Here is a 17,212-nt window from a genome sequence, read left to right as displayed (position 1 = left end):
TCGAACTTGCAGTAATTGCAGGCAGCTGGTGTTACTTAACAGCACTTAACAGCACTTTAATCTGCTGCGCCACCAAGGCTCTTTTATCCAAACCTTGTCCTCCAATAGGCATAGAAAGCCAGTTAACCTCCCAAGAAACTCTGGTCCTGCCTTGTCCCTCTCTTCTGGGCAGGAGCAGCAGCTGAGTGAGCTTCACACAATCCTTGAAAGCCAGATGAATCACGCTCACTGCCAGATTCTGACATGGTTGTGGCAAGAAAGGTGGCCTGCCCCATTTCCCCCTCACCTTTCCCCTTGGCACCCCAGGACAGCTCTCCTCACCTGCCCTGCAGGTCAGAAAGATACCTTGCTTTGGGGTGCCTCATTTCCCAGAGAAGAAGGAAGAGGCACTGGCTGCCCCATGGGGATCCTTGCAGGAGTGGCCCTGTCTAATCACCCAGGGCCTCAATAAACCACCAGTTCTCCCTTCACGGCCAAGGTGTACATCTCAATATGCCACCTTCCAGAAAGGAAACACAATCCCTCAACAATCTACCCAGATAAACCAGAAACACAGGGACTCCCAACTGCACCTTCAAAGCACTTGGAGGTCTGGGAAGAGGGGCTACACAAAGCCTCTGATAAGGGAATATCAAAGTGGGCCCCCTCACCATCCCCTGAAAATGAAGATGAGGACAAGTTTCCCCAAACAAGTTTCTGGGTAGGTGTGGCAAGAAATCAGGTCACTCCAGTTGTGGGTTCCTCCCGGTTTGGTCCGGTTCGGCCGAGCCGGTAGTGGTGACGATATGACATCACCGAAATGGTTCTCCCCCCTGCCCTCCCACTCCCCCAAGTTATTCTTACCTTTTATTTGGTCCCACCCCCAATCTATTGCTGCCTCCTGAGTCCCAGCTGATGACTAGAGGGAAAAAAACTGTTTAAACTCTTGCCGCAGGGCTTCAAAGGGCTGCCCTACAGCTGATCAGTGTTAAAAGCAAACAAATGAGTCGGGTCGTAAGTGCGAGGACTAGTTGTAAGTGCAAGGATCTTCCAAAAATGACTCTGACCAGCTAGCCACACCCACCTAGTCACATGACCTCCAAGCCACACCCACAAAATAAGCTACGCCCACAGAACCGGTAATAAAAAAAAATTAGAACCCACCCCTGGGTCACTCTATCCACCTCCCTGTGGGCACCACCGCCACCATCTCAGCTACAGACCTGACAGCCCACTGTTTATTTAATAGATTAAGAAACATTAATATTTAAAAATCTCAATGTCTTCAATAAACAAAGAAAGACAACACATAGACAGAGTTGAAAGTACTCTGAAACTTTCTCCCTATTTACTCGACAATATAGTCCATAGTCTGTAGTCACTTCCCTGTCTGTTAGTCAGCTTTTATTCAAAAAACGATATTTCTAGAAAAAAGGAAAATAAAATTTCACTACAGGCACAACTAGTTTTAAAATCAGCTCCAGTTTAGGGTTAATACATGAAAATTTAATGGAAAACAAGATCCCAAGATGCTCTACACTTAACATTAGATAGTGTTTAAATGTATTGATTGCTTCCTTGGACATAGAAGACAGGCAGAAGTAACGTCTAAGTGTCAAGAACCTAAAGTTATACTAAACTCGATAGCTTTGAGTGACTTTCTCCAGCAGTCTCTGGAGATAAGAGACCATACTAAGGTGATGCCAACCTGATATCAAACATCAGTTTCCATGATGTTGAACTATCTTCCTCCAGCATCACTTCTGGGACACGTCCTGACATGAAGGACCACACTGCCTCCTGTGGTGTATCTGTGGTTTTTCACAAGCATGGTTTTCCTCAACTACATCTGTGCATACGGAATCCCAGAAGAACATCAGGATCCTAAGAGAAGTTGCTTTTCACTGTAATTATCTCCATCATGTTCTTTGAGGCCTCTTTTGCTACTTCTCCAATGATTGCCTTTGATATACACATCAGACTGGAGCAATATGCAAAGGATCTTGCACCTGAAAAGGATAAATGCTTTGTATGTGGCACAAGTTTTGGAACAGGCAGGGGATATTCTTTTGAATGTACCCTACTCTGCTTTCCAGGAAAAACTCAGTTTGTCTCTGTCTGAATCAGGAAAGCCACTGATGCTTCCTTTTTGCCTCCGTTTCCTTTTGTTGTTCTTGTTTAGAAACAGGAAGAGAACTGATTCAGCCCTATGATTTATCGATCTCCTACTTCTGATGTTGCTGATGCCCCAGACGGTCTCTGGGAATCAGAGAACGAGGTGCCTCCTGAGTTTGGAGGATCACAATGGAAAGAAACAAAGAAGCTTTTACAAGCCAGGAGACCATCTCATTAGTATAATCACCTCTGTAACAAAAATAGTCAATAGAACATTTCCTTTCAACATGGCTCCTTATAGTCAGACTATCGGGTACGTAATTCAGTGTGATGGAGTTTCATTCCCTTCATTTGCACTTCTAACACTCTTCTTCTTTCCTTCTTCTTTAACTTGTCCTCTATTGCAGGTTCTGTCCAATTTCTTGAAGCATTTTGATTTCCATGGCTTCTCTTTTTTGTCTTACAAAATAAGACTCAAATCCAAAGATATGACGGAAAGTAAACCTGAAAAAAAGTCCAAATTATTTTCCTCTCCTGGTCCAATCCTGAATTAACGACTTGAGTATTGACTTTTATTTAAAGTAGTGATGGTTGTAGATTCCCCCTGCCCAGCTCATTTCCATATTTTTGTAACTGCTTGTTGGTATTGGAGTCTTCATACAAACAGAGGATGACTTGTTTTTAAAATGGCATTTTTTTTCCAGTTATGTAGTATCTTCGTCGTTGTATGATGGTTCTGATGAAAATTAGTACAAATAATGGCATATTTATGATTCTTACCCTCGTGGAGAATATCCCCATCCCATATTTCCAACAGTCATTAAAATTAAATATTAATGGGTGACTGTAATTTAACTCTGGTTTTCAATGAATAGTCATAAGACTCAGGATAATGTAGAAAAACAAATGTTTTTAAAATATTTTTCTTAATGGTAATGATAACTTGCACATGTTTTTTACACTAGGCTAATTGGTGGTGAGAATAGGCTCCTACACTTCATTTTTGCCATTCAAATCATGAACAAGAATCCGCAAGTCCTGCAAAATCTCACACTCGGCTACAACATCCATGACAACCATTTGGACCCAACTGGCACTTCAGATGCACTGATGGACATTCTCTCTACTGGAGAAGCCAACGTCCCCAACTACAGCTGTGGAAGGAAGGACCACATTTTGGCTGTTCTTGATGCAGCTCACAGGGACTTCTCCATCCAGATGTCAACATTAGTAGGCACCTACAAAGTCCCACAGGTTTCTATGTGTGTTTCTCTAACTGGTAGCATGAAAAGGGTGGTAGTGGGTGAGCAATAGATCGAACCATATATTCTCTATGGAAATCAAGAGCTGCTATTGTAGGTGTCATGGTTGGGGATTGAGCTACACAGTGGGGAAGGGACTAGGATCAAAGGAGCCATACCCTCTTATATATGTTGCTCTGATGGCTTCCGAAGCACAGTTGTGGAGGTGAGGAATGCCTCTGTGTGCCGTGAAAGAGTCTTCCATAGAATGGGAAAGTGTGGCACTGATGGGAAGCTAATATTTAATCTGTGATCTTATCCAACACAATAACATTTTAAATGGGGAACAAATTCCAGATTTGTCAGAAGAGTCAATGAATTCTCTTACCCATTGTTGACAAAACATACACGGTATGTCCTATATACTCATAGTGACCACTAGCATTAATTGGCCACTTTATTAAACAATGGCAATCATTCGTGATGCAGCTGCCAGGGACTTCTCCATCCAGATGTCAACATTAGTCAGCACCTACAAAGTCCCACAGGTTTGTATGTGTGTTTCTCTAACTGGTGGCATGAAAAGGGTGGTAGTGGGTGAGGAATAGATCCAACTGTATCTTCTCTAAGGAAACCAAGAGTTGCTTTTCAACATGGCCATTGAAGGTGTTATGGTTGGGGACACATATACACAGTGGGGAAGGGACTAGGATCAAAGCAGCCATATCCTCTGATATCTAATATATTTTTAGTTCAATCATTACGTTCAGTCATGTTAATGTTCTGTATTTTGTGTTCTTTATCTTGATATGGCATATGAAATAACAATAAAGTATTCTAATATGTTCAGAGGAACCAAACTGGATTAATTAAAAGGTAATATTTTGGATGATAGAACATCAATTAAAACATAGAATTGATTACTTTTTCAGATGACCTATGGAATTGTTTCAGAGGCTCTGAGTGATAAAAGGCAATTCCCTTTTTTCCACCGGATGCTCCCCAAAGAAGGGATCCAGTACCCAGCAATTCTCCAACTGCTCCTCCATTTCAGATGGACCTTGATTGGGCTTTTTGTTTTGGACACAGAGAAGGGAGAGAATTTTATTAGAACTTTTACTCCAAAGCTTGTCAAGAATGGAATTTGTGTTGTTGTATCACGACTGTTATCATCAACTGGACATACAGAATCCCTCAGGAATGCCATCTCTAAGTGGAGGCAAGTCAATGTTTTTCTTCACCTCATAGAATATACTCCCCTTTTGGACAGAATTTTTCTTTTCCATTTAGTGCTTGAAGGTTTGCCAGGACCCATTGAAGGGAAAGTCTGGATCACCACAACCTTGGGGATATTGCCAGTAATTGGATTTGGCAGACTTTACAAATATGTCCATAGTATTTGGAACTTTAATTTTCAGGACGACAAAAACCCAAAAGATGATTCCTTTGAACCAGATCTCTTTGTGGGACGTCAATTTATACATCAGTCTTTTCACTGTTCTTTTTCAAATAATGTTTTTTCTGTCAAAGACCGGAGAAGATGCATTGAGAAAGCACCACTGGAGACCCAAGACAAAAGAAATGGGATCCAGATCCCAAATCAAATCTTTCTTCACAGTGTCATTAAGACGCTGGCTCATGCCTTGAATGCTGCATATTCCTCCAGATCCAGTAGGAGAAGGAAGGAGGACAAAGAGATGTTGGGGACTACAAGGCTACAGCCATGGCAGGTAAGGGGTCCATGAAACTTAGTTCCTTTGGAGAAGGAATCTCAAGGAGAAGGAGGTGAAGCAGCTGAACCTTCCCGTGCTACAAAAGGCTAACAGGATTAGACAATCTAATCTTTAAGGAGATAATGATTCATACAGTGGGCACCATGACAGATATATCTTGCTATGAACAAACTGCTAATTGTAAAAGGGATGTGTGCATTTTTAAATCAATTCATGTGTATATTGGTTTGTGATTAACATCATAGAATTTGAAATTCATAAATTTGAAGGAGATACTGAGACCATCTAGCCCAACGCTTCCTCTCTGCAGGAATCTGATCTAAATCTTCTCTCATGGATATCTGTTCTGTCTTTGCATAAAGATAATCAGTGAATAGAGACTGAACTTTTCTGGTTTCCTGGCTCAGCTCTGAAACTGCTCTTTCTTTTAGGATGGTTTTTAAGTAGAAGAATATGTGGGAATGACCTTGTGGGATGGGGGAGAGAGGCTGCTTAGGGAATGCTCAGATAAAAAACTGAGATTATTATGGATGCATTTCTTCTTTTCCATGAGCATTAGACTGCTGATTCATATTCCATTGGCAATGAACTACTATTTTGACATCATTTTCACAAATATTATCAAATTTGGTATCCTTCGCCCTTCTCCCTGTGCATCATTAATGACATTATCATCAAATTAATTATATGATTCTTATCAAAAGTCAGGTATGGATAATCTGGATTTTACTTATGCACCTTTCTTTCTCAGGAAATCATAAATATTTTTTTCTGGAAAATTGGTATTTTTTTGAAAAAGAGATCAAACCAGATTATTCTAACAATTGTTATAAATCTTGCATCATATAATCACAATTTAACTTTTTAACCATATTTATAAAAATACTGAAGAATAGATGACCAAGAACAAATTATTATTCATAAGAACCATCGAAAATTATTTGAGTACAATTTTTAAGACAGCTTTTATCCATTTCATTGTCATACCACCCTTCCCTACTTTAACTGGGTTCCTAATCATCAGTTCAGAAAAAACGTTTAATACTAGCTCAAATCAAGTTATATTACTAGCATTCCTGCAATCTATTAAGGAAGTGTAATGACATGTGGGAAAGAGCTTGGCTGATCAGGCAGAGATGCTTCCTATGGAATGGTCAGATAAGGGGTTGGGGGGGTCCCATTCCTGCCTAATAGGCAGAGAAAGAAACTGAGAAAGGATCATCCCCAACTTTTCAGGCTGTAGAGATTTGTATTTTCAGAATTGGGAGAGTCTGTTAATGGAACCTTACAATAAAGTAGAATTAGCTCATCTGATTGTGTTTCCTATCTGGTCTGTCTGGCAACTGTCTTTATTTATTTATTTATTTATTTATTTATTTATTTATTTATTTATTTATTTATATGCCGCCCTTCTCCGGAGACTCAGGGCAGCTTACGTGTTAAGCAATAGCCTTCATACTTTTGTATATTTATACAAAGTCAGCTTATTGCCCCCACAATCTGGGTCCTCATTTCACCTACCTTTGAAAGGATGGAAGGCTGAGTCAACCTTGAGCCTGGTGAGATTTGAACTTGCAGTAATTGCAGGCAGCTGATGTTAAAAACAGTGCTTCAGTCTGCTGCGCCACCAGGGCTCTTGGCAAATAAATGCTTTCTAGTACTTAGATGTTGTTTTGAATGAGTGGATAATCCCTTTATTTGGTTTTTTGTTCAATTTATCTTTTACCTGCTCTAGAATGTTCCTTATGATTGAAAAATTTTGTCAATTATTTATTTGGTCAATATGTAGTTTGTTAATATATGAATACAAATTTTTGAACCTTTGTCTTACTTTTTTAAAGATGGAATAAACTAAAATAGAATAGAATAGAGTTGGAAGGGACCTTGAAGGTCTTCTACTCCAGCCCCCTCCCAACAAAGATGTTTGCAAGTTTGAAAGATGGAGAAGAACGATTCAAATGTGAAAAGATTATGTGGGATAAGAAATCAAGATTTCTGCTGTTAAAACTCATGGATGTTTCTATTCTAGTTCCATCCCTTTCTAGAGAAGAATGAGTTCTGCAATCTTTCTCAAAAGAAAATGTATTTGGATCAAAATGGAGATATAGCGACTTCCTGTTTGCTGCTGGCCGCCGCCAGACGTTCCTTTGGGATCGTCAGCTTCCATAGCCTGTCAGAGCCGCCTTCACAACGGAACGGCGGCTCGAAAAAACTCCGTTCCCATGAGGAAACGGAGATAGAGCCGGCAGGGGTGGGTAGAACTCTCTGCAGAGTCCCAAAAGTTTTTCTTTTACTTTTGGGATGGAGCGGATGAGATGCCCCATATCCCCAGCCGCTGCTCCGGGCTTTGGGAGACCTCTGCTAATGCAGAGCTAGGCGTCAAAAGCAAGCCTGCGAATTTGACAGATTACTCAAAGAAAATGTGAGCTGGACCTGTAATACTGAAGCGCAAGTATTTTACTTATCTTTTAAAAATTACTTAAGAGAATAGAGGAAGAGAAAGAGGAAAAAAGGTTTTTTTTAAAATGGCGTCTGCCGCGGCTGGAGAAGAGTTTGAGAGGGAAAGTTCTTCCGTTTTTTATTATTACAATGTAGCGGAATAAATACCACTGGCTACATTTGTAGACAAAACTCCGCTCCTGTTTTTGTTTTTCTCTTTTTCCCCTGGAGGCCTGATTGTTGCTGGCTGGAAGTCTTTTGTCTTGTTTTTTTTTTTCTTCTAACAAAGCCTGCTTAGGCGGAAACATGGCACTGAGGCTTGTGAAGTCAGACAAAAAAATAGGTGGGGGGGATTCCCCCACTAAGAATTTAAAGGAACAAGTTTTAACTCTTCAGTCCCAGAAACCTGATTTTAATATAATAGAATTTCTCTTAGAGGAGATTGAAAGAAGGGATGAGATTGTGAATCAGCAACTTGAAAAATTTAAGCAGGAAACTAAGGAATTGGTGAAATCCAAGTTTGACTTTTTGCAGCAAAAAATTTTAAAAATGTCAGAATTCATGATTCGGTTGGAAATAAATGCTAATTTACTAGAGTCAAAAATGGATGAAATTCAAGACAAATTGGACAATAGAATTCAAAAAATTGAAAATGATTTGTTAAATATTCAGGATTATAGTTCAGAAGAAAAATTTAAAATGGATGCTGATCAAAAGTCTGGTAATGTAGAAACTCTGCAACAGAGGATTGAAAAAGAGGTTCTAAAGATACAATATAATTTTACAGAATATGCAATAAGACTTAGAGGTTTGCAGGAAAATAACAGAGATGACTTAAGGAAAATATCTTCTGAATTTCTAGCTGGGATTTTAAAGATTCAACCTGAGGAAGTGTTTTGTAGGATTGACAGAGCTTATCGAATAAACTCCTGGACTGCCAAGCAAAGGCAATTGCCTAGAGATGTGGTAATCTATTTTTCAGATAAAGAAATTAGGAATAAAATTGTGCAAAATTCCTTCAATTCTAATTTGCAATTGTATGGAAGAAAGATTTGGATTTACAAGGAACTCCCACCTAAGATATTAATGGAAAGGAAGAAATTTGGCTTTCTGGTGTCTGAGTTAAAAAGGAGAAATATTCAATTCCGGTGGGACGTCCCAGTTGGTATTATATTGAGATATCAAGGAGAAAGATACCAGTTAAATACTGTTGAAAGAGCGGAAGAATTTTATCAAAATAGGTTGAAAATGAATTTAACGTCTTCAGATATAATACAGGATAAGCAGAAGGAGCTGGAACTAAAGACAGAGACTGTACCAGATAAATTGCCTTTGGATTTATCGGATACCCCAGCTGGATTATCTACAAATTCGAGAGAAGTGCCATCTGATTTTAATGTGATGACTTATCAAGGCAAGGACAAGCATGGAAACCAATTAGAGGATATACAAGGGATAAAAAAGAAACGCGAGACACAAAAAATTAGGATGGAAGTCAAACCCACAAAAAGAAAACAAAAAAGAAATAGGTTGTGCAAAAATAGAAATTTCTAATCCAAGCAACAGTGAAGCCAGTGATTTTAAAATATGAATGATTATGTGAAAACATAGAGGAGGCGACACATTGGTCAATATCATCCTGAGGATAGTGGCAGATCTCTGCATTGCCGTAATTTTGGGACATGGAAAGAGCCTCAAATTGATGGTTTTGAATTATCTACTTTGAAACTTCTTTTTGTGTTGATAAATATATTATAATTATTTTGAATTATAAGGCAAGAGAATCACATTGGGACATGCAGAAGATCGGGTTGTTACCCAATACGATGATGGAAATTAATAATCCTGATGAAACCCACAATTATTATTATATGGAATATAATTATAATGTCACTCGGGTGGTTGTTTTTACTTTTATATATATAAGAAGATGTTTACTACTGATGGGGGCAGATATGATTGGAGACCTTGAATAAACTGTTGCATCAGCAAGCTATGTTACCCCATTATGGATGTTGGTTCTAACAATCCAGTGGAAAGACTTCAAGAAGATATTATATGGACTATAAATTTAAAGTTATTGTCTTTTCTTTTTTTATTTAGATATAATGGAATATATATATATATATATTTTTAAGTAGTGTGGGCAGTGAATTAAAGATATCAAGAATTGTTGTGTATGGTAAATTTGTAAGACAGTGGGTGAATAAGCTAGCTACAGATTGATTAGTTTAAGAAAAGGGATTTTTAAGTGATACATTTAGGGGAGTGGAGGAAATGGATAGAGTGGAATAAATGTTAAATTAGATTTTATGGTGAGCCCGCTTTGAAATGTTATTAAAGTAGGACTTATCGTATAGTTTTAAAGTGGAAGGTGGTTTTGAATTGTTGCAATAATGTATAGATATAAAACACTATTATGCTAAATTAGAAGTTATTTTATAATAGTTATAGTATAATGTGTTTGTTTTTTGTTTTGTTTTTTTCTCTTCTTCTTTTCTGAGATGTATGGATAAAGGGGGATTTATAATACTTTTAGTAAGTAAAGGTCAGTATTTTGAGGAGGGAGCAAGTAATCTGTTATGAATTAGGGTTTTTTTTTTGTTATGAAGAAGTCACAGGGGGGGAAGGGTGGGGAGGGGGGGTTAGGGAGGGGGGGGAGGGGGGGGGAAAAAGGGGGAAAAAATTTGTATTTGAAAACTTTTTCAATAAAAAAAAAAAAAAAAAAAAAAATGGAGATATAGCAGCAGACCTGAACATTATAATCTGGGTGGTTTTCCTCAAGAAACATCCCATCCAAGAACAACCGGGAAGTTTTGAAAGGCAGAGGCTTATTATCAACAAAGATGCTCTTTCACAGCTAAAGTTGCTCAACAAGGTGGGTAAAATATTGCCAAACTTTCTTTATTTCCAAAGCTTTAGCACCCATATCGAGTGTAGAAAGCTTACACTTTTCTTAGATGGCTGGGGAGACTTCAATATTATTCCCAAAGATATTTTCCAGATCCTGTAATATGGAACCCTGTTTTATTCTGATTCAGCCATGTCCAACATGAAATGCTGGGTGAGTACTTTAAGACACAGCCTCTTGGTCTCCCCTCAATAATCTGGTATCTCCATAAAACAAGTGCTTTAGATTGTGGTTCCGATAGTCTTAGATTTGTTTGTTTCTTACCTACAAATTTGCAAAGAAGAAGGCAATTTTGTTGACTGGTGCCTAAGTTTAGTTTTGGACTAAATTCAATGAACATGAATTAAGAGTGGATGGGAATCTTTTGGTCCCAGTAAGAAATAAGCTTTGGCAACAGGATTCAGCTTGTCTGGGTTGGAGACAGCATCTCCTGAAAGGAATTGTACGTAGTCTGTGATTTTTGGCTCATATTCACTCCACTGGGATAGTGCAATACTCCTAAGAAGGAGATCCAAGGCACTGAATTCATAATCATAATCACTGATTCAAAGTGAGATAAAACTTGACTCTGAAAACTGAAGCACTCAAACACGATTCTTGTATCAAAGAAAAGCCCTTCCTGATATTTGAAGGAATGAGATATAGTTTGAAAGAAAATGCTTGTCTTGGATTCCTAGCTGGGCCTTAAAAAATCCCTTTTCTATACTTGGCTCATAATCATTTTCCATTTGCTGCAGCAAAAGATGCCCGACTGTTTGAGGGACATGTTCTCACCACCTCATCTCTCTCTGGAAACTGTGCAGAAACTGTGCAGGAAGTCTTACTTCACCAACTTGGCAATCAAATAAATTGAACAATTTAATATACAAATAAAAAAGAACAAAATTTAAGGTTGACAGCCCTAATATTTAAGGAATTTTCCCTTTATCTTTTAAGTGGGAGATGGTTTTGAATTACTTTCAAAGGGGAATAACTTTGCAATATTTTATATAGTCTAGAAGGAACCTTTCCAGATCATACTGGTCAGAATTTTTTTTTCTTTGTCATAATTTTAATTTTTTTAAAAAATTTGAAAATACTCTAATGGAATAAAATTTTAGTTTTATTCTAGCACAGAATACCAAGAGACCATCATACTTTAAAATCTGTATGAAAAATAGAGGAATGCATGTTAATACAGCCACGAAGTAGAACCCACAGGTTGCAATGTACAACTTAATTCTTTTCTCAATTCCGTCACCCCAGACTTTATTAAATAGAAAAGTCCTTTCTTGAAATATTGTGCCAGAAACAAAAGGGAAGAACTAAATGAAGAATCGGTGAATAGTTGTATTTCCTGCAACTGTTTAAAACTTTTTAGAGATTTCATAGTTTCCTATGTGAAACTTAGAGACTCCTTGTCTAATATTCAGGTTGACCACAATTTTCCATGGATGGTGCATCCTAACCCATTTTCTTTGGCATTCCTTGTTTATCTTCTTAGTCTCTGCCTGAGTCCAAATGTGTGGAAAATTGTTATCCTGGATTTGTGAAACGGGCTCGGGAAGGAGAGCCTGTTTGCTGCTATGACTGTGTTCCTTGTCCAGAGGGGACCATCTCCACTCAGGAAGGTGGGTGACACCAGAAGAAATGCTATCGGATATAGACAGAGCATTTCAATCAATATGCTTTTAATAGAGACAGATTTAAATTTGACTATTCTATTGTTGTTCTTTGATTCTCAACAATTTATTCCACAATGGGAGGAATAAGAATAGGATCTTGAAGGGTGAAGAAGGAAAAGATAGGAAGACATGGTAGATTGAGCAAGATTACTTCTGCCAGAGTAAATCTTTCTTCTACTTGTCACTTTGGGAATGTCCTTCAAATATTACCTTTGTTGGGAACAACTGAATTCATGGAAACTTGAAGAATGGTTTCAGATCAGTGGTTCCTCCTAACCCAAACAAATGTTACCCTACAGGCCAAAAGGTACAATAATCAACCAACCAGTCAGTCATATTTTTTTTTGAAGATCATAGAGCTAGATAAGCAGAAAATGGGAGGACCATAGAGGGGGAGAGGAGTGAGTTTGCGGGTCCAGCCTAACACTGGGACTGTTTGAACCAAAAATCTCACTGAGGGGAAACTGGAGTTCAGGACTTTATTTCTGCACGTTCTGCAGTAAAGATGGATGCTCTGACCAAGTCCAAATGCTGAGGTTTCACAAACTTTTTTTTATAGTTTTATAAAATATTTCCTAGTTGTATTCCATGGAAACTAAATTGACATAATATTAAAGAAATATTGGTATTTATTTTCCTCAGATGTGGAAAAATGCACCAAGTGTCCAGATGAACAATATCCAACCAAGAACAGAGTCCGGTGTATCCCCAAAGTTATAACCTTCCTGTCTTATGAAGAACATCTGGGCATCATCCTGGTCTCCTTTGCCCTGCTTTTGTTCCTAACCACAGGTGTCATTTTAATCATATTCCTTAAATATATAGAGACTCCTATTGTCAAAGCAAACAATCGGGACCTCTCCTACATCCTCTTGGTATCCCTGCTGTTTTGCTTCCTGTCTTCTTTTCTCTTTATTGGCCAACCAAGGAAAGCCACCTGCCTTCTCCGACAAACCATTGTTCAGCATCGTCTTCTCAATAGCTGTGTCTTCTGTGTTGGCCAAAACAATCACAGTGGTACTGGCATTCTTGGCCACAAAACCAGGGAACAGAGTGAGGAGATGGTTGGGGAAGAGCTTGGCCAACTCCATCATTCTTTTTTGTTCTGCTGTCCAGATGTTCATCTGTGCCATATGGCTGGGAGTTTCTCCCCCATTCCCTGACTCTGACGTGCACTCCCAGCCTGGAGAGATCATTCTTCAATGCAATGAAGGCTTGGTCACCATGTTTTATGTTGTCCTCAGTTACATGGGCTTCCTTGCTGCTATTTGCTTCATAGTGGCTTTCCTGGCCAGGAACCTGCCAGGAGCCTTCAACGAAACCAAGCTGATCACTTTCAGCATGCTGGTCTTCTGCAGTGTCTGGATCTCTTTCCTGCCCACCTACTTGAGCACCAAAGGAAAGTTCATGGTGGCCGTGCAGGTCTTCTCCATCTTGGCCTCCAGTGCTGGGCTTCTGGGATGCATCTTCTTCCCCAAGTGCTACATTATCATCCTGAGACCAGATCTAAACACAAAGGAGCATCTAATGATAAAAATAGGGAGCTGATAATAAAATTGTTTCTCAGACTCATAACATGTCATTTTTCATTGCGGTTATTATTGGATTGTATGCTTCTTTTGCATCTTTTACAGAATAAAGGTAATTTAAAAACAAACAAAAGAAAACATATGAGTGTAAGATTAATGAAATTAAAACCCAACATAATCATCAAACAGTAAATTAATTAAATCATTAAAATTGTTATGTAGCCAGGGAAGGACAGGATAAGAAATAAGATAGTTGTATTAAGATAAGATGGCTGAAGAGAAGAGACAAGATTCCCTAAAGAGAAGGGGAAAGAGTCTTTTGCCTTGGGTAAAATGAATGTGGAAATCTAAGTCTGTGTGAACATGCCCTCTTTCTCTCTGTGAGTAGTTCTCTAAAGTAAGGGATGGAAATAGAGCTGGTGAGATCAACCTTCAGTGCAATGAAGGCTCTGTCACAATGTTTTATGTTGTCCTCAGCTACATGGGTTTCAAGGACATTCAGATGACCTCCAGTTACAGGACTCTGTATGACCTTTTCTAGTTTATCAGCTGGTGTTAGCTACCATCATAAGTCCTTGTTGGGACTTTCAGAGTTCCATGACCTCAATGTTGAGCCATCACTCTCCCAACACCCTTTCTGGACATGTCCCAAAAGGAGACACCCCACTGCAAAAAGTATCGGTGAGGTTCAACACCTTCTATGCAGTCTTGATCTAGAAAGAAGAAAGAAAGAAGAAAACAGCCTTAGATCAGATTTGTCTCTTATCCACATGGTTCTCTGGTCCCCAAAAGGGAAGCTTTCAGCAGTGTGCTATGAATGGGAAAATAATCTATGAATGAAAATGGCAGGAGGGCATTCTCTATTCAGAGTTAAGTAGGAAGCTTCAAGTAGTGTCCATCTTCTCCAGAATCTGCCTAGAGGTCAATTGTCTTCACTATGTTCAATCAAAAGGAAAGGGTGAGAAAAGCCCAAATAGGAGAGTAAACAAAGCTGAGGATCCATTCCCTGATCTTCCCTCCCTTCCTTGAGGAAACAACTCTAAGGAAAAGTGAGAAAAGAGAAAGTTCCCTTCCCCCACCCCTTGTCATAACTGGAGCTGTATTTGAAATAAATCTTCTCTGTGCATTCAAAGGTTTTGCAAAGACATCTCTTTGTGGCGATTTTCAGGCTAGAGTTTCCATCAGTGCTAGTCTACTCAACATGCCTTGAGATTAGAGATAAGACAACCAAAGAAATGTCTACCTTGAACGGAGAAACATTTCATAACATTCTGATCTCTGATGTGTATGCACACAGACAATCAGACAGACAATCACACACAGACACACACACACACACACCATGTACAGGTCAGACTCAGGAGACTTTATGATGACATTCCTTCTTTGTAAGCATGTTGTAAGCACTCCTCTCCTCTCTTCTACTTGTCATCTGAGTTTGGCAGACTTATAAATTTGTTTAATAAAAACGTATAAGTTTTTATGAGCTTTCTATTTTGTTGCGTTTAAAAGTGTAAGCCATCCAGAGTCCCCTGTGTGTGAATTGGGTGTCTGTAAAAATCTGTTTATTAAACAAATATATAAATATTTATATATTTCAGAAAGGAGGGGAAAATGATGCAAAAAAAGGAGAAAGTGATCCATCCATCCATATTCATAAATAATGGCATAATAAATCTCAGGTTACTTCTTGCCCTTTTTTTATCTGCAAAGGAAAATGGTCTTAGTTGGAAGAAACATTTGCATCTTCAGAGTCAGGAGTTTCTATGGAAATTTTCTGATAAAACTTCCCATAGATCACTATGAGCTTCAAGGCCACATTCTTTATCTCTTCATTTGTCTACTAAACAGTCTCATTCATCTGGAAACTGATTTTACCCACACTAAAAATAAGACTTGGTGCTTTGCTATTGGTCTCTTTAGGAAATATAGAGGAAACTATATAGGAGTAGCTTCAGGAATAAGAGGAATACCTCCTCCTCGTGTATATCTTACTCCCTTCTTTCCCATCTTTGTCAATTTTAAACCAATGTTTTTATACTATTGTTTTACCCTCTCTTCTCCTTTTTTCTTGATTGTAAGATGCCTAGAGTCATCTCTACTTAGATGGGCAGCATTTAGGATAAAGAAACAAACAAACAAACTGTCAACTCTAGAAATGACTTGTTTGGAGTGACAATAGAGGTGGCTAGAGGATAACTAACACATGCTTCTGCTTGAATTTTTCATATGCTTTTTTCACTGTAAGGGGAGCTGACTGTCAACTATCAAAACGAAGCAGGAGAACCATACTTTCTCCTGCTTTGTTTCTTAGTTGCCACATCAGGGGGGAGGACAATAAAGGGCTCCAATGTGCCAGACACAACATAAACAAAGATGGTGGGAACCAAGGTCATTGCAGCAGATGCTCATAGCAGCCGGAGGGAGTGACTGAGAAGCCCACCACTTTTCCAGTTGGTTAATGTGAGCTGTGATGCTTGGCGGGGTGGGGGGGAGTTTTATTCTGTTAGTTATGGTGACATGCGGGAAAAGTTTAGAGTTGGTTTCACTTTTGAACATGCTGATATGATGTACCCAATAAAAAGGATCTTTGAGCAGACCACAGGCTTTAGAGTCCTAACTCAGTTGTGGTGAAACAAAGATTAAATGGTCAAAATCTGTTACTGATGTTTTTTGAAAAATAATAGATATGTAAAAGTCATTTTTAAATTTTATTTTGACATCAAATGTTCTTTTGTATTCATATCTGCTCTAAAAATAATAATGTAGCATTTAGGGAAGAAGATGCAGCCCAACAGACCAGCACTGGAGGCCAAGATGGAGAAGACCTGAACAGCCACCGTGTACTTCCCTTTGGTGCTCAGGTAGGCAGGCACAAAGGACACCCAGACACTGCAGAAGACCAGCATGCTGAAGGAGATCAGCTTGGCTTCGTTGAAGGCCCCAGGGAGATTCCTGGCCAGAAAAGCCACTGTGAAGCAGACAGCAGACAGGAAGCCCATGTACCCAAGGGCAACATAAAACATGGTGTCAGAACCTTCATTGCATTGTAGGATGATTTCTCTAAGTTGGGAGTGCATGTCAGAGTCAGGGAATGGGGGGAAAGTGCCCAACCAGATGCTGCAGATGAGAGCTTGGAGACCAGAACAAGAAAGGACAATGGAGTTGGCCAAGCTCTTCCCCAACCATCTCTGCACTTTATTCCCTGGTTTTGTGGCCAAGAAGGCTAACACCACTGTGATGGTTTTGGCCAAGATTGAAGAAATGGCAATTGAGAAGATAATGCTGAAGGCTGTTTGTCTGAGGAGACAGGTCACCTTCCTTGGCCGGCCAATGAATAGGAAGGAGGTCAAGATGGAAAGCAGGAGGGAGACCAGGAGGATGTAGGAGAGGTCCCGGTTGTTGGCTTTGACAATTGCTGTTTCCATGAATTTAATGAAGATCCCCAAGCCAAAGCCTGTGGTTAAAGAGAGGAACAAGGTAATGGAAGTCAGGATAATTCCCAGATTTTCCCTATAAGAAAGATAACTTTTAATCTTGGGGATACAGTGAACTCGATTGGTGTTTGGATGTTGATCTTCTGGACATTTGGTACATTTGT

The 17,212-nt window shown here is 39.1% G+C and overlaps 1 pseudogene; it reads left to right on the top strand.

Moving 5' to 3' along the window:
* The first annotated feature begins 3,111 nt into the window (after window positions 1-3,111).
* LOC139309803 (vomeronasal type-2 receptor 26-like) lies at window positions 3,112-13,630 on the top strand (annotated as a pseudogene).
* Window positions 13,631-17,212: the final 3,582 nt, after the last annotated feature.

Source organism: Pituophis catenifer, unplaced genomic scaffold (genome assembly GCF_029215685.1).
Source record: "Pituophis catenifer annectens isolate HBS135680 unplaced genomic scaffold, rPitCat1.0.hap2 SCAF_2, whole genome shotgun sequence".
In the NCBI taxonomy this organism is placed as follows: Eukaryota; Metazoa; Chordata; class Lepidosauria; order Squamata; family Colubridae; genus Pituophis; species Pituophis catenifer.
Note: the sequence above shows the minus strand (reverse complement) of the source record. Positions and strands in the feature narration are given on the sequence as shown.